This window comes from Calypte anna, chromosome 1 (assembly GCF_003957555.1).
Source record: "Calypte anna isolate BGI_N300 chromosome 1, bCalAnn1_v1.p, whole genome shotgun sequence".
Lineage (NCBI taxonomy): Eukaryota > Metazoa > Chordata > Aves > Apodiformes > Trochilidae > Calypte > Calypte anna.
The window spans coordinates 181,243,860-181,264,943 of NC_044244.1; the positions used below are offsets into that span (position 1 = coordinate 181,243,860).

The window sequence follows — 21,084 nt, forward strand, 5'->3', positions numbered from 1 at the left end:
GGTCTCTCAACCCAGTTGTGACCACTTGCAGCTCTGCATCCTGCCTCCTTGTTGGTGTGCTGACTGCTTTCACCTGCCTTGGTACTGCCCTTAGCTTCCAGCACACCTTCTATTGCAGAGCACCCAACTCTTGCTGCTCCCTGACAGCCCCCCACTCCCAAACAAAGAACCCTCCTAATTCTCTCATAATTTCTACATAATGTATGCTTTTGGGTGGGAATGCTTGAAGAAAATGGTGGAGCAAATTAGGTCAGGACACCTTGATGAAATACAAGTTGCAGGATGAAATAAAAGCGAGAAAAATTACAATGTGTACCTAACATCTCTCTGAATCTCACATGGGTTGTCTTCAAGTTTTTGTTGCTTGACTCCATGGCATGTTCAGTCTAATGGTAAACACTTTGCAAGAGGCCCTTCATTTTTTCTGTGTATTTTGTAGGCTCTTGCATGTTGGGAAACAGATGTAGTACAATATTAAAAAAAAACCCAATTCCTCCAATGTTTTTGTATTTTTTAAGTTTATATTTGTAGGAGGTCAACAAACCACTAAATGACAATTTCAGCAGGATAATTCACGCAGTCTTCTGTCCTCAGCTTCATCATTGAGGCCATGGAATGTAGTCCCGTGGCAATTCATAGAAATCTGAAGTGAAGCTGATATGGCTGTGCTCCTCCCTGCCTTTCCCTCCCTTTTTCTGTGACCCAGGTGGAGTCGATTAATAGAGGTCATGTATGCAAAAATTCACCTAGGGAAAAAAAAACCCACAACAAAAACCCAAACAAACAAAACCAAAGGAAGGGAAAAAGAACAAAGTAAGTGGTTTCCAGCTATTTCAGTTCCATCGACCAGTCTACAGCCCCCTGAACAAAACAGGAGGGTATATTCTGGGATGACACCAGTCCCAGCTTGGATTGGTTTATGCTGCTGAGTAAAGGTGTCATGCATTCTTCTACTTAACATAAATTCCCAGAGCTCAGGATGATAAAAACATTGTATATTATACCAATGGTCAGAAGATAATTTCTGGAAATTACTACAGATGATCTGTTTGAGCCCTGGTTTTCTATCTACAAGGCACATGGCATGAAATCATGTATACAGGATGCAAATCCAGCTGTTCTACAGAGATTTTTAAAATAACAAATCCACCAAGAAATCAGGCCTCTGTATACAGTTAGTTTTTCTGGTCATTATCAAAGTTCTATGTGAACATGTGTTTTAACCTGGATTTTCTCAGAAATCGGATTGTGTCAAATTATTATTATTAAATACTCAAGGAGATCAGAGAAAGGAAAGGATGCATGGTCCATGTGGAGCTCTCTTTCTGAGATCATCTGCTGCTAGCTGACATGAGAGCAACACCATCTCATCCAAAGTTTCTTCTCTATGGTAGTGTGATTTGTGACACCCTGGGTTTCCCCACCCTGTTTTTTGGCATGACTTCCATCTCAGTTATTTGACTGAGAAAAAAAAAGGCAGGAGAGCAGTTGGCCACATTATTTCATCTTGGCAACCTTCATGTGTCTGGGGGCAGGAGTGGTCATGTGAGCTGCTGACACAGAACATTTTATACACATTTGTTCCCACAAACTGTGGCATCTCATGATTTATTTTTTTTTAATTCTGAGACTGTGTAAATGACCAAACTCTTTCTCTCCACCTGCCCCTTACAGTTCAGTAACACAGACCTTGATCTCATTTTAAACAGCCAAACTTAAATAAAACATAATCATTAATCATGGAAATCTCCAACCAGTCAGAAGCTGGCAGAGACTCAGCCTGTAGCTGAATGAGTGGGACACACAGGCTGGGCACTTCATTGTTACCTTCAGCCCCTGGAGCATGGGATGTGAGAACAGCAAGGTCTGAGAGAACCCATGCTAGAAAGAAGGCAGGAATGTGAAGGAGAGGTCAACTTAACAGATAGGTAAAATGCTCATGGCTGGTTTTATTTTGGGAACTGAAGTAGTTTATAAGTCTCCCTGTAAAAGGCAATATTCTGAGTGTGTGTGTAGCTGCCAAGGGATTCTGCAGCTAAAGGGAGATTTGGGAAGTTTGGCACTTTGTTGGTGAGGATTCAGTAGCTTCAGGGCAGCAGGGCAGGAGAGTGTTTTGTTTGCAATTGCTTTGTCTTGGCTGGTTTCACTATAGCACCTGAAATACTGCAGGAAACAGACAAAAACGTTTGGAGTTCTGTCAGTCTAAGAGGTGGAGCTCTGGGAATAAGCCAGAGCCTAGAGTTATCCACTCAGAGAGGAAAGCTGAGGAGGTGGGTCTGTCTTATGACAGGAAGGTGTTACTGCTAAACTGTAAATAATTGGTTGCTTCAAAGCCATCGTTATGTCACTCATAAGAGAATGAGAAATCTGTGGGAGAATTTGCATCTCTGAGTAGGGGATTTTAAAGTTAGTTGTCTGAACGTCTTGATACTCTTAATAGACGTGTGAGCTTTCCACAGGAAAACTTTCCTGACTCTTCTGAATTTCTTTAATTCTTCTTCATGTTACACATAACATCTCATAGCAACAGCCCCTTCCTGTGACAAACTGAAAGGCTGCTTGGACAGCTTATGATGGAATTTTCAAAACAAAGCAGATTTTTTCATTGCTGAATTCGAGACAGCTTCCGTTGTGAATGTCTCAAGCAATAGGGAATCTTAAATTTTTTTCAAAATAGAACTGTCATGGAAGGGAAACCCACTGCTGGCTATTAAATACCAAAACACTGTGTTCCACTCATGTCTGAAGTCCTTGCAAATGGATGGAAGACAGGAAGGTATTAAAGGGAAGTCAGTGCTTGCTCCATTCTCATACTCTTTTTCATGTGTCAATTTTTGCAGTTCCTGGAGACAGAATACTGGGCTTGAGGAACCTTTTTTACTAACATAAAATGGACTCTTTTGCCTCACTTCTTCCTAATGATCATGCATATAGCAACGCCCTGAAGCTGAAGCGGTGGAGTTCTTAGTGGAGGACAGGAGTTGAGGACCAAAATCCACCGCACCTTCCCAAGTGAATTTGGGCTGGGCAATCTTTTTCACTTCTACCAGTATCCCAGCTCCAGATCAAGGCATTGGAGTCTCCAATTAAACAAAAAAGCCATTCTCCAACTACTCAAGATTTGTGTTGACAAGGAATTACAGCCTGATACGGACTCCTGTTTCCTGCTGGTGCCCACTTCTCTGGATAATGCTGTTAGGAATTTTTACTCTCTGCTCAGAAGTCTTTACAGTTGTTTGGTAAAACCATATGCAACAAAGTGTATGCAAAATTTCTCCATTAAGAGAGGATGTTGATTGCTGTAAGTGCTGCAAATCCTTCTGCCCTGTCAGTAGCCAGGGAGCTCTGTACAAGATCCCCCATGCTGGTCTTTACTTCTACCTTTGAAAAATAAATGTTCATATAGACTGCTAGGAAGGAAGGCACTTACTTTTAGTGGTAGCCTACTGGTTTGTAATGATAAGCAGCTCAGTTACACATGAGAAAGGCTTTCGTGTAAGATTCTTAGAGAGAATATGAGGCTCAAAGGGGTGTGCTGAGGCAGGAGGTTCGTCTGCCCACCGGGAGGCGCAGCAAACCGGGGCTGCGCTGTGCTCACTGCGCCGCAGGCGCTGCCCGATCCGCCAGCGAAGGGAATCTCAAGTTTTAATCATATTTTTACATCCGGAAGCAGCAAATTGAGATCTGTCTAATGAATACGTAGAATAAAAATCAGAATGTGTAGAACTGGCGAGAAGCTGAAGTGGTAAAATGCATATATGTGAAAATATTAAAATATTCTCTGGTCAAAGACTGTAAGTTGAAATAATTTTTTTTTTTTTCGCTGTTGTTCACAGTCATTGAAAGTCATAATTGGTATATCTGAAAATAAAAATGCTAATCATACATAAAGCAACACTGAGTCTCAGATTCTTAAGGTTGTGTAAGAGGCCAGATTAGATACCTCCATGTACCTGTGGAGAAGAATAAAGTCTTGATGCTGCAAAAATTTAAGCGTGTGGTTGGTCATATCTGATATATCTTAAAAATGTAAAAGAGGTTACAAAACAAGCCAGAGGCTTATCAATAAGTATTTGCATATTTGGGACTCCATGTGATTCCAATTTGTGATAAGCTTATCAGTTATGCTTCTCCTCTGAAAGTGTTACTGGCATTAAAAACAATCCTTCCCTCAACACTGTAGGAGCATATATATCACATCAGGAATGTGAACAGGGGTTTCAAAGCTGCTAAATTTTGTATTTTAATCAAAGCCTTCTTTCTGTTGTTTCAAAACCAGATAATCAGCTAGGAATTGAAAACCTAAAACCAAGCAAGCAAAAAGTTCTCTTCCCAGGCTTGAAGAGAAACTTGAATATAAGAGCATAGAATAGAAATAAAGAGAACCCCTAACTATTATTAAGGACTCATGAGGGTTTTTTTTTTAATGCCAGCCTCATGACTTTCTGGGAACTGATTTATTGAAAGCCTCAGTTTGGCAATTCTGTCCTTGCCTAGCTTGGGCTTGACCCAAGTCCCCTTTTTTTCTTGGCAGAACTTAAAACAGTTGAGATGTAGTCTATGCTTCGTAATCCAAGATTGCTGTGTGCAGTCAAGAACCCTTAAGCAGGGGAAATGAACAAAGTGGCCCAAAGCCATGGGGCCCAGCTGGCAGTGTGGGCTGTGGGAGTGGTGTGAGCAGCCAAGGGCTCACTCTGCTCCTCAGGCCCAGATTCTACGTGGGTTTAGTGCAGCCGACGCACTGCGACTGGTGTAGAAATTCTGGTCTACTTCTAAATTGCACTGCCTTAGCTGGCAGTAATCCAAGCACTGGAAATTCAGTTGTGTAGAGAACTTGTGTGATATTTCCAGTTCTTCGGCGTTTACACGAGCTGCTGCTGCACTCCAAACAGAGCTGGTGTGCAGCCATCCTCCTCAGCAGGTCACGTCCTGCTGGAACAGTGGAGCAGCAGTGCCAGGCGTTTTCATGACCATTCAGCAATCTCAGCAGTAAAGCAGCAATAAAACAATGCTTCCAATGTATTGCTCTGACATTGCCTGTTGGCTTTTATTTCAAGGCAGGGCACTCTAATGGTGTATATATATCATATAGTAGGTTTATCTTGCACTGCTCCTGGGGCTCTTGGCCAAACTGCTGGCACAAGGTTGGAGTTAGTAACCCATAGCAGTACCACTGTCATTTTAAACTGCTGAGGTAGCTCTCTACCCTATTGCTTTTTTCTGCACTTCTGTTTTCTATATAGAAACAAGGGTAACAGAATCATGCAGCTCTCAAGTCCTAAACCAGGCCAAATTCTTTGTTTTAAAACTGGCACAGCTGTGAGCTTAGAGGAGTCCTGGAGCATTACACCAGCACAGAGCTGGGCTGACCATCACAATGCAGAGGCCTGTGCAAAGACAAATAATTGAATGTCTGGCTCCAGTGTTATGCTCCACGTATTTAATGATGCATGATACTTCTTTAGTAACCTCAAATGTCTTTTAAGCTCTCCTTGTAACATCCTGATCTCACTGATTTGCCTGCAGATTTTAGGACCGCATTTATTTGCTGCATTTAACAGTTTTTATCTGTATACTGATGTCTTACAAAGGTGGAAGAAACTTGAACTATTCAGTTATATAATGGAGAACAAAATGCTTTCCCAGAAATTACTATTTGTATACTGAGGGAGGATGGGGGTGTGGGGACTGTTTCCTAAGCCTGCATTGTTGCAGTCATTGCAGACCTGCTTGTGTCTTTGTCATTTGTAAGCTTGAACATCAAATTAATTAGACTTTTTTCTTTTATATCTACCCATCCTGGGTTAATAGTTTAGAGGGTATGTATGAAAGACTGAAGTCTATAGCACTGCAAACATGTGAACAGTCTTATTCAAAAGACTGGTTTTGCTTCATGACAGACCAAAATGTAATCACACAAAAGCTAAAGCAAAAATACTTGTATTTTTACATGTGTATTATTACAAACCACTCAAATTTTATTGTAGAAAAATATAGTTTGATTCAAACACAAGGTCACAGAGTTCCATAATCATATGAGAGTGTATTATATTTCAAGAGAAATACAACAGGAGTTATCAGTTATAACAACATCCCTCTATACACTGGAGCCCAACTTGTGACAGGGAGTACCTGTCCCTCATCAGCCTTTCAAGCAGCCACACTGACACCTGCAGAAATGCTCACAGGCAGCCCACGAGCAGCCTCTCTCCATAGTGATGCAGCTCAGTGCCCAGAATGGATCCATAGCTACAGTGGGACAGACTCTGAGGTGTGCTTGAGTGCTCCCAGATCCCTGTGCTCTAGCAGGTGGCCTGATGTTGCACAGCTGGGTCTATGCCTGACAGAATGCATCTGTTCTAGAGGAAGAGTGTAGAGCATTCCTAGAAAGGGACAGTTGAGGTACGACCACTCAGGTCAAATATGAATCCATAATTAATCCATCTCTGTAGTAGCAAAGTCTCAAGTATGTCTTCCGCTGCTGTACAACAGAAAAAAACTAGAGGAAATCCTGTGTTCTCTTCCTAGGTTTTTTTGCTAGAGCTCTGACATCTTGTATAAAGAAATCTAATGGTCTAAGCTTAATTTAGGACAAAGACTATCTTGTAATCCATCTTTGCTTGATTTTCTAAATTGCTTATCTTTCTGCTTATCCCACAGATCTGTGAGTGGCTTTGCCTACTGTGTCGGAAAAACACCAGCCCAGTGGTTTAGATTTCACTGAATCTGGAAAAATTCAGATTGCCAGTTCAGCAAACCAAAATGCATATGTGCAGTCCTCTGGCTAAAATTATCAGGACTACTAATGAGCAGCACTGATCTTGTGAAACTAACTTTACTCTGAATTTTAACTTACTGAAACAGCGTGTCATGGCTATGCTGGGTACTGCACAAATATTTTTTCAACTGATTTCTCCATATATTAAAATACAGATTAGCAAGTTCAGTATCTTAAACTGATGAAGAAAAATGTTAGCAATTAAAAATCTGTTCCAGGGATTTTGAAAACGTGATGAGAAGCAAATGACATCTGGTTAGACTAATATCTTGAAGAAGACCTGAACCTTCTATATAGCATTGCTCTGAAGGCTCTGATCTTCAGGGAGAAATTTCAGAAATTTCAGCAGCAGTTCTCATGTAGCAAGGTGAAGAAGTGCACACAGAACATGCTGACATTTCAGTGCAGGTGACAATGCAGCTGCTGGCATTATTCACATTATCTGCATTAAACCCCCCCATGCAGACTTTGGGCATATCTTCATTTTGCTTCTAAAAACACCTTTAACAATACAGCCTCCCTTGCTGTATTTCCCAGGATGTGATGCTGATGAAAAAGACACGTAAGCAAAAATGTAATCTGCTCTGCTACTGTTAGCAGTATGACTATGTTACTATTGAAAAATAGTAAGATCTGTATTCTCTCCTTCACACAGAGCTGTATAGCAGGACAGCTGCTATCAGATTTTGTGTATGTGGGAGAATGAATAGCAAACCAAGCCTTTGCAAACACAATTACCTTTAAACAATCTTGTGTGGAACTGTGACAGATCCTTCCATGGGGAATGGTAGTGCTTTTGAAGATCTTAATACTTGGCATTGGTATTTAAAGTTTGAAATTTTACTTGCTAAGCAGAACTATAAACAGGAATCTAACTCAGCATTTCCATGGTCTGTTGCATTTGCAAACAAGGTTTTCTGAGCTCCAGTAGTTTTACAGTAACACCTGAAATAGGTCTTTGCATAAGAGAATTTCCCAAATGCTTGAGTAGCCTAGAAGAACTGACTTTCCACAGAAATGAAGGATGTTCTGAGCTGTATAACATGTATTTCTTACATTCTCCTAAAGGGAACTAAAAACTGACCTTTCAGAAAGAGGGAGTTTGGAGCAATTACTTGCTCTTCAGTAGTCCAAAACTATGCTTTACAGAATTAAACCTTAGAGATTCCGTCTCCTTTTTTTCCTCAAGGCATGTATAGTTTGATCACTGACATGCGTTCTCTGTGGGCTAAACCTAGGTTTTTTCCAAGAAAATGTTGAGCTCCTTGGAGCATATAACCTGCCATACTGCATTATGTTCATTTTGCCCAGTTGTGTGTCTCAAACTGTTGTCAACTCCCAGAGAAGAAGCAAAATGAAAAAAACCCCAAACATTTTCAACAGAACTCGGATGATGGCAACTCCATCCTAATTACTAATTAGTTTAAACTTTGTGTTTCCAGCTGGTTTGTTTTTTGGTTTTTTGTTTTTTTTTTGTTTTTTTTTTAAATACCTCTTATGTGAATAACAAGAATATCCAGAAATGCACTCATTCAGGACAAGAGACTATTGCTCTCTCTCTTAGACTCTTGCTGTGTGTTTTGACTGTAAGAACATCCTGGAGCAGTGAGTTTCACAGTCTATTTTGTTCTTTGATGAAAAGAACACACAAGGTTGCAAATATACAAGTTGTCAACTGCACAGTCTGCCTCCTCTTACACTACAAGACTAAGAAAATTAAAGCTTACTTTTTTATATTTTTACATTTGCAAGCCTTTTGGTAGATCTTGACCCAGAATTTCTAGGGAATATTTATTAAAATGTGACCTAAATAGTACTGTACTTCCCATTTACAAACAGCTTAACAAAACAGAACTTAGAAAGGAGGAAAATGAAGAAAGGGTAATAGGACAGCAACTACATTTCCCCTAAAGGACACTAGTTACAATTTAGTTTCCCTCTGATTTCTTGGTTCAGGTGACAGCCACTCACCTCACTTAGTATCAAGTGCCCTGGATTGACCACCTGCCCCAGTTTGGGCTGCTGCATCCTCAAGTGTCACCATGGAATTTGCAATGAGGAAAAAATTCTCCACCGTATTTAAATTATAGGAAGTTATGTAAAGCAAAAAAGGGCAGATCTTCAAAATATCAAACCTCCATTTTCATGCAAAGCCTCAGGGTTTTTTACTGGCTCCACGTAGAAGAAACTCTATATAGAAGATAATGAGTAATGAGGGGAGTAACCAGCTCTCCTTTTGATGTGTGAACTGGGAGAAAGAAACATATTTAGCTCCCAAACCAGAGATATTAGCAAGAGCAATGCTTAATCTCATCTACTTAAATTCTAGGGATGAAATTTTGAGCTATAGATGAACAATATAGATGAATGCAGCAAGCAGATGTTCAAACTACTCCCAGAATTCATCAGCTCCAGGATGTAACAAAATTTTAAACTTTCAGATGGAAAAAGTAGTAATCAAACCTGCTGGTTTCAATGTAGGTTGCAACTAGCATTTAATGCCAACTTAAAAATGTGTTATCTACTGTCTAGTCTGAACATTAATTCAGGATATAGGGAAAAAATGTTAATTATTTCACAAGATAGATGAATTGGACTGGTACTTTTGCCTTCATAGTCGATCTCAGTTTTACAACTTTTTAGCCTGATTTTGTCATCAAATGAGGTTCCTCTGCAACTTGACTTGATAACTTTAAAACATGTTAGCCAAATTCAACCAAATGCATCAAGTGTAGAGCTTGGAAGAAATTAACATTTTACAAATTTCATGTAAATAGCCATCATGAAAGAAGAAAAAGACAAACGAGGTGTCCTCAGCTGGGAAAGATTGACTGAGAAATCTCCTAGTTTCTTGGTCATCAGGGAATCTACACCAGTCAGAGCTCTGAGATTTGCTTTAGCCACAATTCACCCTGTTGTCTATTGGGATTTAATTTTCCTTCAAACTTAGGTTTCAGGATGTAGACTTTGCAAACTCACTGGGTATAATTTAAGGATTTTCCTCCAGATGAACCAATCCAACTCCTTTGGCATCTGTACTGATCTAGTTCTTGTCCAAATTCACCCCAGGTGGGTATAGTAACATTTTGTCCTTGAACCCTGTGATTGGGACCAGTGTTATTCTAAACAGCTTTTATTTAGTCTGGATAATTTGCTATAAAAGTCTGAAGGCAATTGGGGAGACCTCATATAAAAGGTTTTAACTGAACTGGACCAATGGGAGTTATCATTGGTGATTTTCTTAATTCTTTTCTTTCACATATTCCTTGAATACAGGCTGCTTTTTATACTGCTGCACCTATAGCAGAGTAGCCTGTAACTTTAATTTCTCTCAGCTCTCCCTTCTTTGGGGGCTCTATGCTGCCTGTCCAACATGCAGCCCATGCAGTTAAGGGATAGCTATGCTTCCCAGAAGTGGTGGTTAAAAAAACTCCAGGTCCCCCATATCCTCCTGCTTCATCCTCATTTAACGCAATTTGGTTTCCCCTGTCAAGAGAGGCTCATCACACACATTCCACTTCTGTTTCCCCAGTTTGCCTTGAGAATTTCTCTTGTATTTTAATTAATTCTGCTGGTGACCACAGGATGGTATGGACAAGTAGTGTGGATCTCATAACTGTCATCAGCAGTGGTTACAGTTTTAATTAAAGGTCATCAAGAAACGAATTGAGATTCAAAGTCACGGGGGTCTCCAACCTCTTCATCATTACTGTCATCAAATTTATGCCAAATGGGGTCATCTGAGGACTCAGGGTCACACATTAACTTGCAAATTTTCTTAACTGGAGCAGAGGGCTTCAATTTGTCAAGGAGATTTAATACCTTGTATAACAATTGATAAAGGCTGCAATTTTTGCTTAGTAACCTATCGTTTTCAGCTAAGTTTCTTAACTTGGATTCCTAATTTTTCCCTTGTCTTCCTCTCAAAAGTCAATGAGGATTTTAGCACTTCATTTTCCCACTTCAGTGTCATATAATCTACACTGAAAATCAGAGTGGAAGCAGGGGCTTCATTAGCTTCTGTATCTTCTTGTTGAGAACAAGATAAACAGGCTCCTAAAACTGCACACATGAAACCTTTTCCTTTTTTTCAGTATACTCTTCTGGGTGGCTTGACATTGCTCAATACATTTTACCCCTTTATCTTCAGCCTTCCAAAATTTCTAGACCCATTCCTTCCCAGCCTGGAAAGGAGCACATTTATATTTTTGCAGCAGTTTACCCATGGCAGTCCTGCCTGTGATGCCAATTTTCTGTTGCATTAAAGCGAGTAAATAAATTTGGCAGAAAATAAACCCCCTTGCCATCCAGCTGACCCTCAGATATTAGAGAGGCTGGGGGCAGCTGGGCTTAGATTCTGAGTGGTGGCCAATAGTAGCCTGGAAAATGAGGGTCTGGTTGCATTACTAACACTACACTAGTAAGGAAATTATTGTGGATATGTGCTGGAATTTGGTCATGCTTAAATGAGGTTCCATGAGGTTAATGAACAGTGTGATTTAGTAAAGCAACAGTATAAAAGTTCTTTTGGATTGGCAGTGATAGACTCCTGAAAGAAAAGCACAAGCAAAACACCTAGGCTATGAGTACTCCATGGAGATTTCCTGGCCAACCTGGCAAAAAAACGGGGGTGTAGAGGTTTGTACTATTAAAGAGATTCTGCAGAGAAAATGGCCCCAGGTGTCAGGAGTGTCCATGCAATGGTGTCTTCCCTAACACCCATCCCCTTGCTAACTATTTTTATGCTATTTTACCTGACAGGTGGATCTTCAGTGACTCTAGTCAAGCACATTTTTATTGTGGTTGGTGCAAAGTTCCTTCACTTTGTATTTAAAAGTATGGGCTGCAGAAAACTCAGTGCACAGCCTCTGTGAGGGGTGGTTGCACCTTGGAGGTGGGTAACTTTGGGAACGGAGGTGTGTTTTTTATATTAAAATGAGGCTATAGTGAGCAAAGTACACTCCAGGAACAGCATTTGTCAAGGGGTGGCAGGTTGTTGGCCCAGGGTATCAGCAGTGCACTTAGTGGGTATTGTTGCCACAGAGCGTGGCCACGGTGCCTCCACTCTGCTCCACCCTCCATGCAATCGCTCTTGGAGTTGGGACACTGAGTACCCCTGATAGTGCCAACATCTCTGGTAGTCATGGAACACTGGTTACATTCCACTGGCTCCAAATGCTGTGCCTTTTACTTAAAAAGTACAAGTGCACTCTGGGTAATTTTTAGCAATTATTGGAATTATTCCACAGGTACTCTTGTAGTATTTTTGCCCACCTGGTTCTTCAGGTGCCTTTGAGGTATCCTCAGAGATAGTCAAAGACTGGGTCTTTTAATATTTTTTTTCTAAAAGCAAATGAACACTCTTAATGCTTTCAGACATTCTTCATACATAGTGAAATGAAAAAGGAGTCTTTAAAAATACACTTGGAGAAAAATCACACTTAGGTTCTGAGCACCCTAGAATTATCTTGCCTTTCTCCCTTTTTTGCTGTCTTTTTCTCTTTGCTAAACTTTAATGAAGGGTGATTTGTTCAGACAAAGTTAGATTGCAACACAGTAAGTGCTACTAGAACAGGTGCCCTGTCAAGGCTAAATTACCTTCCAGACTCAAAATTGCATCTTTGTAGGAGCACAGATGATAAAGTCTTGAGATTAATCTAGTTCTCCAAATGAGGTGTCTTGGTACATTCCTCATTTGCTATGCTTCTGAGGTGAAAAAAAATGACTGTGGGTGTATCCACTTCAGCAGTTGAGCTGTAACTGGTTTTAATGCCACATACTTTTGCTAGTATCAGCTCAGACTTTTTGTTCCTGGACTCCTTCAGAAACCCAGAATGTCTGCAGATTTATGACTTGTACTCAGTACTAGCAGAGTAACTTTGAAATAAACCAGTGGAGGCATAACATTTAAAATAAGAGATGAATTGTATCCAGCCTCTGCTTTTTTACATAAATCTCATACTGTGACTTTTTAATATTTTTTTTTTTTCTTTTCAGCCGAGTTTCATGATTAAAGGCTATGCAGGGTTTAGCTGAAAAGAACTTCGACAAAAAAATGCCATCTGTTTTATTCTAACTAAAAAGATTTTGACTGTTGTGGAATAACCTCTTTGAAGAGGTGATGGGGTGTTTCCTTTGGTTCTGTAGGCATTATTTCATCTTTGTGATGCTACTGGCATGCTCTCAAAAATCTCCCATATCTGGAAAACACAAAACTGAACAGTCTGCTTCAGTTTTTTTTTTTCCCTTCCTAAATATCTTTAAATATTCCAGAAAATTCTGGAAGTCTTAGCCACTCTATTCAGCTAGAGTTGGGGGGAAAGGAGTACTTCTGTTTTGAGGTTGTGATATATATCATTGTGGAAGAACAAGAAGATGACAAAAAATCTTAAGAATTTATTGTACCTGAAAGTTTCAACTCCCCTTCTGCAGCCTTGCTTCTTTCTGCTTGTTAATAAAGAACCAAGTAAATGCAGTAAAATAAGAAGTGGTCAGGACTTAAAAATTCTTTAGTGACTGATTCCTAGCAAAAAGCTCTACTTTTCTAATATTTTTGTTATACACAAAGTTTTATGGCTGTATCTCAGAACAATGTACATGTGCCCTAGGGGGAAAAAAATTCACAAAAGACCCAAAGCAAAACAAAAATGTAAAACCAACAAAAAAGCCTCAAACAAAACAAAAAAACAAACCCTAAAGCACTTGCTCTGTGTCTGACAGTTGTATATATTTTTCAAGCTTTCAAACACTTGTATCCAGTTCCTTGATAACCATATTCCTACTTTTTTTTCAGCCACAGAATTAGTTTAACCTAAAAAGCTGTTATCTGGATGGGGCCTTTATCTCTGCTTAGTACCTTCCCTCCTATTTTATTTCAATATCAATACTTGACATCACTTTGCTAAAGTGAATACTGCCATGATTTTCAGTAACTTGGATTGCCAGTGCCACAGCCATGACCCTGTTACACAGCTACGTTATAACTCAAATAAACAGTCACTAAAAAAAAAATGCTGTCACTGTGAAACAACTTGTACTTGTCATAATAATTATAACTATGAATGAGATAAAAACATAAAGTGGCCAGAAGCAGGATCTGCAGCTAAAGTGTCATCTGTTTGATGACAACCTTATGTCCAGGGAAGGCATGTTTGGGTGACATCACACAAGAGCAGTGACATGAGCAGATATGTCCCATCTGGGATAAAGGAAATCAGACAGCTTGCCCCAACCTTAATTACAAACCAGCTTAATTTGTTAACTTGTCCCTCCAGCAATTACCAACAATTGCAAAAACACATCATAAAATTATAATGGCAGTTGAAATAATAGATGGAACATAAGGATTGTGTAACACATACTTTGTGTGCAAAAATTAAACTAGAAAATTATTACTACAGAGATGCAAATACTGATCCATTTAGAATGAATTGTTAAGATGCATATTGGACCCTGTTAAATACAAACTACCCTACAAGTGATTTTACTACTTCCAGTCTTGAACAGAAATGGTATTAAAATCAGCCTTGAGATAGGCTGACACCACTGGGGTACCAGAGACTGAATACCTAAGAGAAAACCAAACCCAGCTTGTTGGAAGGGGTCATCATGTGTGAGACCATCAGTGGTTCAGGCTTTGAGTTTTCTCTCACCCAGGCCTTACCCAGTGCAGTGTCTGCTGCTGGTGGGTGCAGTCACCAAGGGAAGTGTCTGCTCCTCAGTTCTTTCACTAGCAGGTGAATATTGGGCAGCAGAACGAAACTTTTGCAAACGACCTTACAGAATTTTGACAGTAAAGGTGTCTGCTGGGCAGCTGGGTTTCAGTGCCAATGTGAGAGGCTGAGCCTCTACAGCTAGGTTATTAAAACAAAAGGTGGAACAGCCTAGAATCCACCCAGCTGCCAGCACAGCAATTCATTAGATTATCCTGACTGCTGATTTCCACATTATCTCATCAGGGTTTTGGTTGCTGATTTATCCTTTTTGCTTCCTGCATGTCCCTGAACAAGAGAGAGAAGCCCACTTCCATAGTTTGAGGCTGTCCTGGCTCATCACAACACTTGTGGGAGGGAATATCCAGCTGGAGATTCCTAAACTTGGACTCCATGACATTTTTCCCGAGGCCGAGACTTGTGGAGGTGCTGTGAATTGCAGGATCGTGGCACTGAAGGACAGTTAAATGAGCTTCATACAGCTACGGTGTTTCATAAAGGAAAAGGATTAATCCCTCCAGAGTCGTACCAGATTTTGCCTTCTAAGTTTGATTGAAGCTGAGATTTACACACATCTGGAACGCTCAGTGTTGCTACTGGAACCCTTATATTTTTATTGCAACCTGGTATTTTAATAAAGCACAAAAAATACTTGGAATACTTTGGAATGAGATACATTTAATTTTAAATGACAGGCAAATTTAAAAATGGATATAAAAACTATTTCTTCAGACTTTTATTTTAACTTCCCCAAATATTTTCGATATCTGTGAATTGGATTCACTTAAAGACAACAAAATTCTTTAATTTCCATTTGTTTCTAGCAAGGACTTTAAAAGGCAATCTAATATTCTTGTTGGAAAAAGAAATACGATTAATGTCCATGAAGGTAACATAACCTATTATTGTTATTTAAATACTAACAAAAGAATAAACAATTTGGCTTTAAACCATACAATTAGTAATAGCAGAATTACCCTGCAATAATTTTAGATGATGTAAGGTCTGCTTCTGTAAACATATTAATAGATGAGTACGTGTGTGTTGAGTCATATGCATAAATATTCCCAGACAGAGTGGCTGGCTTCCAGGACTGTAGACCAAATCCAGCTTTTCATGTTAGCACCATAATAAGGGCAGAACTACCTTCCTATCCAGGCTGATGGCATAAATTTTAATTGAATTAAAGGATAAATTAAAGGTGTGTTACATACCGTTTAAGATTCCAAGAAATGCATGAATTCCTAAAAGTGTTTTTTTTATTTCATAGTTCTCCCTTCCACAATGTCTTTTCCATTAAATGCTCCTTGGACAGTATGTTCAGCTTTAATAAAATATAATATATATTTATATAAATATATATAACAAATATAATACTTAATAAAATATAGTCTCACACAACTGGGTCTCACTGACTAATGATTTACTCTGCAGGTGCATTGAACAAGAAGAGAAACATTGGCCCAGAAAACTCCACTTTTAAAAGTGAGTCCAGGATTGATTCTTCAGATAGGACAATGAAAGTTAAAAATCTGTTTTTCAATGAAGAATTGTATTTTGGCACTATTGCTGGAAGATAAACGTTTATATCTTGCATTTACAGCATTCTTATCATTATCTTTATAACCTACCTCTTTAAAAACTGTGTAATTTAAGTTGATATGGGTATCTGAAAGCTCTCTTTATTGCCTGTAGTTCTTTCTGTAGTTTCAGTTTCAAGGCTGAAAAGAATAAGATCTCTAACTACACTTCTGTTTTTACTGCCTGGTTTTATCAGATAAACTGCCATTTTACACCTTGTTAAGGAAGCAAGGTGGGAAGAAAACCACATCATACTGTTGACAAAGAAGATAAGCCTATTATTTACTTTAATATTTTTGAGCAATAATATTCTTCATGTAACAGGATAAAAGATAAAGCTTGTCCTATGGTGATAATGCACAAATTGAAAAAAAACTTTCTTCCACATGTTATCAACACTAGTAAAGAAACCATGCCCTAGTGCAGTAATTCTGTATTTGAGTTAGTTCACAATGGACTATTTTGGAAGAAAATCGACCCTCTAAGTCAGTCAGCTAAACACATTTTATCTGTGCACTGCACTGAATCATAGACTATTTCTTTAGGTGACTGAATGAAATAGGTTTGTGATGGTGGGGGCTTTGGTCTTGGTTTTTGTTTTGGTTTTTTTCTCCATTCCCCTTGGATCTTCCTCTGACCTGCAGGAAAGGCCATCTGAAGAGGGAAGATATGTTGCAGAATATTGGCAGCTTGTCACAGGAACTGTGTATCTGCAGAGACTGCAAGACACTTCGGAAGTTTAATGTTCTGCAAAATATTCTGTTTCAAGCCAGGATGTTCTTCACAATAGAGAACAACAGAGAGAAGAAGGATTTAGCCACTCTCATTTCTTCCTTGGAGCAAAATGGCATAAACAAAGCCGGAATTGAAATTTTAGACCATGGGAGGAAATTGAACATACCTTTAATAGACTGAGACATCCAGTTTCTGTGGTGATGGCAGAGAGAGAAATGCCTAGTTGAAATGTACAAAAAAATGCATAAAATCATTGTGGATTAAACTCTTTAAAGACTAGAAGAAGCAATTAAGATCAGGCTTATATAATTCAATTTATTTTCATAATAGTTTCTATTCTGTACTCATCTAGTTTATGAGAATGTTCTTTAAATGTTGCCCAAATGAATTTTAAAAAGTTTAGTCAGTGAAGCTCCCACAGATTCTCAGGAAGATTACTCCTTGTGGCTTGCCAGGATGCTCTCCTCTTCTCCCCACCTCCAATTCATCCTAATATGTTCTTATTATTCTTTTTTGAAGCACCTTTAATTGAAAATTCCTCTTAGTCCTTCCTCCAGCCTTTCTTTCTTTATCAGACAGCCAGAGGGTGAGGTGTATTAATAGCAGCTGCATGACTCAGAGTTGGTAGCTCAAGTGGATCTCTTTGCACTGAGCTTTGCCGTTTGGCCTCCCTGGCTATGTTGCCACTGAGCTTAGGGAAGACCTTCACTTTCTTTAAAAAAAAAAAAAAAATTGCAAAAACATAGAGGGGGCTGGGACTGCCTCAATCTCTCTGTCCTTCAGAAGGGTTTTCCGTACTGCTGTTTTCTTCTCTATCCGCATTGGGATTGTGCACGAAAAAATCAAGCTGTGTGTAAGCGGGGAAAAAAAAAAAAAAAACAAAACAAAAAAACAAACAAACAAAAAAAAAAGGTGTGATTCCATTCCCCAGAGTGACTCCTTCCCCCACATTAATGTTAAAAAAGGGGTGAGGGTCCCATCACTCCGATGAGATGGAAGACAACCGGGACGGAGCTCTGCACTCAGACTGCATTCCGTGCTCCTTCTCAGAGGGTTTCCCTTTCCCCAAGGGCCATGGCAGCTGGAGCCGTCCCACTCCCCCCCGAAACCCGCTCCTGCCCACCGCCGGTGGCACCGCCAGCTCCGTGCCACCCTATCTGCCGGCACACCCGCACTCCCGCCGCGCCTATCGCAGCCGCACGGCGCCCCGCAGCACCCCCTGCCTCCTTCTCCTCCCCCGCCAGAAAGGAGAGCGCGTTATTTCCCCGCGGGGTTTGAATGTGACACACCCACGCTGCCACCGCTCCCTCCCTGGCCCAGGCGTTCCTCCTTCGCCCAGCTGTGCTAACGGGACAGCAGCTCCGTCTCCTCATCTCCTTAACGATGTGAGCAAAGAGTTTTTTGAGGTTTGTGCCCGGACCGTTTCACCGCCGAGCAGATTTTACGAGCAAACACGGGCGGGCAGCGCTGGGTTCAGGTGACTCCCACGGGGCACTCGCGTCTCCGAGCACCGGCTCAGGACGCTGCGAAGCTCGCAGCAGAGGGGCCGCAGCGCGGTGCCGGCTCTGGCGGGCTGTGGGACCGCCGCGCTCCGGACAACTCCTCAGCACGGGGGGTGCTCGCCACCGTCCCCTCACAGGAGCTCCAGCTCTCGCTATCCCACCGTGGGATCCCCGGCTCCTCACGCTCCGCGTCTCTCAAAGGGAGCCCCAGCGGCCTCTCCCTCATATCCACGGAACGACGGCTTCCGCTCCCCCCGGGCCGCCCCCGCGCCCCTCTGGCTCTATGGGCAGCGGCTTCGCGCCGTCTGACGCGCAGGCCTGGCCGCGACGCGCATGCTCAGCCCGGGCGCAGGAGCAACATCTGATAGGGGGGAAAATCTGAACGGCGGCGGCTGCCGCCATATTGCGGAGCTGTCAGCGGCGGCCGCGCTTGGCGCCTCGTCCCCGGCGGCGCCGCGAGCACCACGGGGCGGCCCCGCAGCGCCTCCTGCCCCGCTGCGAGGGGGGAGCTGCGCGGCGGGGGGGACACGGCGCCTGCCCCGCGAGGAGCTGAGACCGCCGCGCACAGCACCCTGCCCGAGGGGCTCGTCCCTCCCCTCTGCCCGACGCCGCGGAGCGCCCACACCGCTCGCTGGGGAGCGGAACCCCAGGTGAGGTGGGGGCGGGGGCAGCGGACACGCCGCCGTTCAGGCCGCTCTGTCGTCGTGGGGCACTGAGGGGAGGGGTGCGCGGGCAGTTGTCAGCGAGCTCGGAGTTTTTCCCCGTCGCGATGCCCCGGAGCGCAGCGCAGCGCGGGGGTGGCAGGCCGCGGCTGTGGGGGCCTCTGCCCCGCCGCGCTGGCGGCAGCTTGAGGCGGGAGCCCGCCCGCAGCCCGCGGGGGTGGGGCACCAGGGCGCAGCGGGGCGACTTGTTGCGGCGGCGGTGCGGTGCTGGTCGGCGGGGCTCGCCCACCTCACCGCTTGAGAGCGGGGCCCGTCTCCCCGACTCCGCCGGCGCTGAGGGGGCGGCGAGCGGGCGGGAAGGAAGGCGCTTTGTTGGGGAAGCCCCGGGAGCGCGGCCTCGGCATGCCCGTGCCGCGCAGCCCCCTCTGCATTATTCATGTCCCCGAGCGCCGTGGCTCTGGAGGTTACCGTAGACATGTGGCAGTCGGGTCGGCCAGCTGACTGTGTCGGTGTGGAAGAAGAATAAGGAATTACTTCATAAGCAAGTGCTGTGAAGCATCTGTTGCTGTCTATTGTTTTCAACAAATGCACATTTTTACAGTCCTTAAATACTGACCGACGTAATGGGTACAGCGGCCCAGAATGAGCCTTTGTGCATTGTTTTTTTTGAATGGATTAATGTTTGGTACAAGTCGTGGGCATTGGTAATTAACCTTGCCGCTTAAAGTCTAGCGCAGATAAGGGGTTTTAGTTTCAACTTTGTGGAATTCACTTATCTTTTGTCAGTTTTCTTAATTCAGACGTGGAAAAACCCCCACCTCTTTGGACTTCATGCCAACACAACTAATCGCATCATTTGTAAGGTGCTATTATGCTGTCTTGCTGTCTTTTCCAGCCTATGTAACACCCTAGACAAGTATTTCATGTTCCTCTTTCTGGTGCAGGCTTTTGAAAAGATTACTTTTTTTTTTTTTTCCTTTTCAAATTGAGTTATGGGAGTTGCAGTTCTGAGTTTTAATTAGTTCTGTCTTTGTGACTGGTTTGTGTCAGGCTTTAGACGTGCCCCTGCACCTTACTCTGTTTTGTTTTCATCAGAGATGCTTGTCATTGTGTTTATGTCACAGAAACGCTTTGAGGCTGCATCTCTGCCTGCGTTTCACATATTCAGAAAACCACAGAAATACCATTGTTGCTGTCAGCTCTTAAATAGTGTGTTGGCACAATGCTGCTGGGCAACGTGTGTTGTGAGGGAAGACGTGGAGTTAGTATACGGTAACGTTATGGCTTCTGTGATGAGGTAGTTTTGTGATCCTTAAAGGCAAGAGACAACTAGTAACTATTTATTGAATTGTAAGACTTGCCTCTATTGATATATTGATCTAGCATGAGAGAGGCTGTGGGAAAAATAAACTGCAAGTCGTTGCAATGTTCCCAGATAAGCAACCTCCCAGCAAAAAGCAATTGCAAGGCAGTGGCATATTTCCAAGCTTTGTGCTGAAATGACACAGCTCTTCCATCAGGTTGGAAGACTAGAGAACAAAAGTACAAAAAACAGCTTTAGAAAACACACAGAAAACGACATGGTGTGACATGTCAGGAGCTGTCCAGAGAATTTTCCTTGCATGCTGACAGAAAGAAATGGTGTAAAAGTACTTGTGGAGATGACAAAGAGAATCCTGGTCTGACTGTTCCTGCTATTGCAGTGGAGAGCATTGCAGGGCTTGATGGTAATAGAGCTTCCAGAAAAAGTTGGTTCACAGAAAATAAAGCTATAAAGATAGAATATGGATCTGTTTACAAGATTGAAAATCAGCAGAGGGGGAATTGTAGATGTTATGATATTGGAAGGAATTCCTGGTAAGGAAGGTTACTTTGGGCACTGCCAGGGTAGGTCTTTTGCCTTTCTTCTTCAAGAATCTTACTCATCTTTTTTTGAGGGGGTACTTCTGTTGGCAGAGGTTAAGAGGGAAGTGTTTAAGGTATTACTTCTTTATGTTTGATGAGTTAAATACATCAAAGCTGTCCTATCACTTTGTCTTGCATTAGGAGTCTGTGGGAGTAGAGGAAAGGGAGGATTTTCAGGTCTGTAAATGTAAACAAAGCTTTATACAAAA

At 42.0% G+C, this 21,084-nt stretch overlaps 1 protein-coding gene across 1 annotated transcript in view; it reads left to right on the plus strand.

The window, feature by feature from the left end:
• Positions 1 to 18,693: 18,693 nt before the first annotated feature.
• Positions 18,694 to 21,084, plus strand: part of RDX (radixin) — a 38,784-nt gene continuing 36,393 nt past the window's right edge. Inside the window, exon 1 of the mRNA XM_030469074.1 lies at positions 18,694 to 18,958. The gene's annotated coding sequence lies outside the window, so the exon portion shown is untranslated. The remainder of the gene's footprint in view (positions 18,959 to 21,084) is intronic.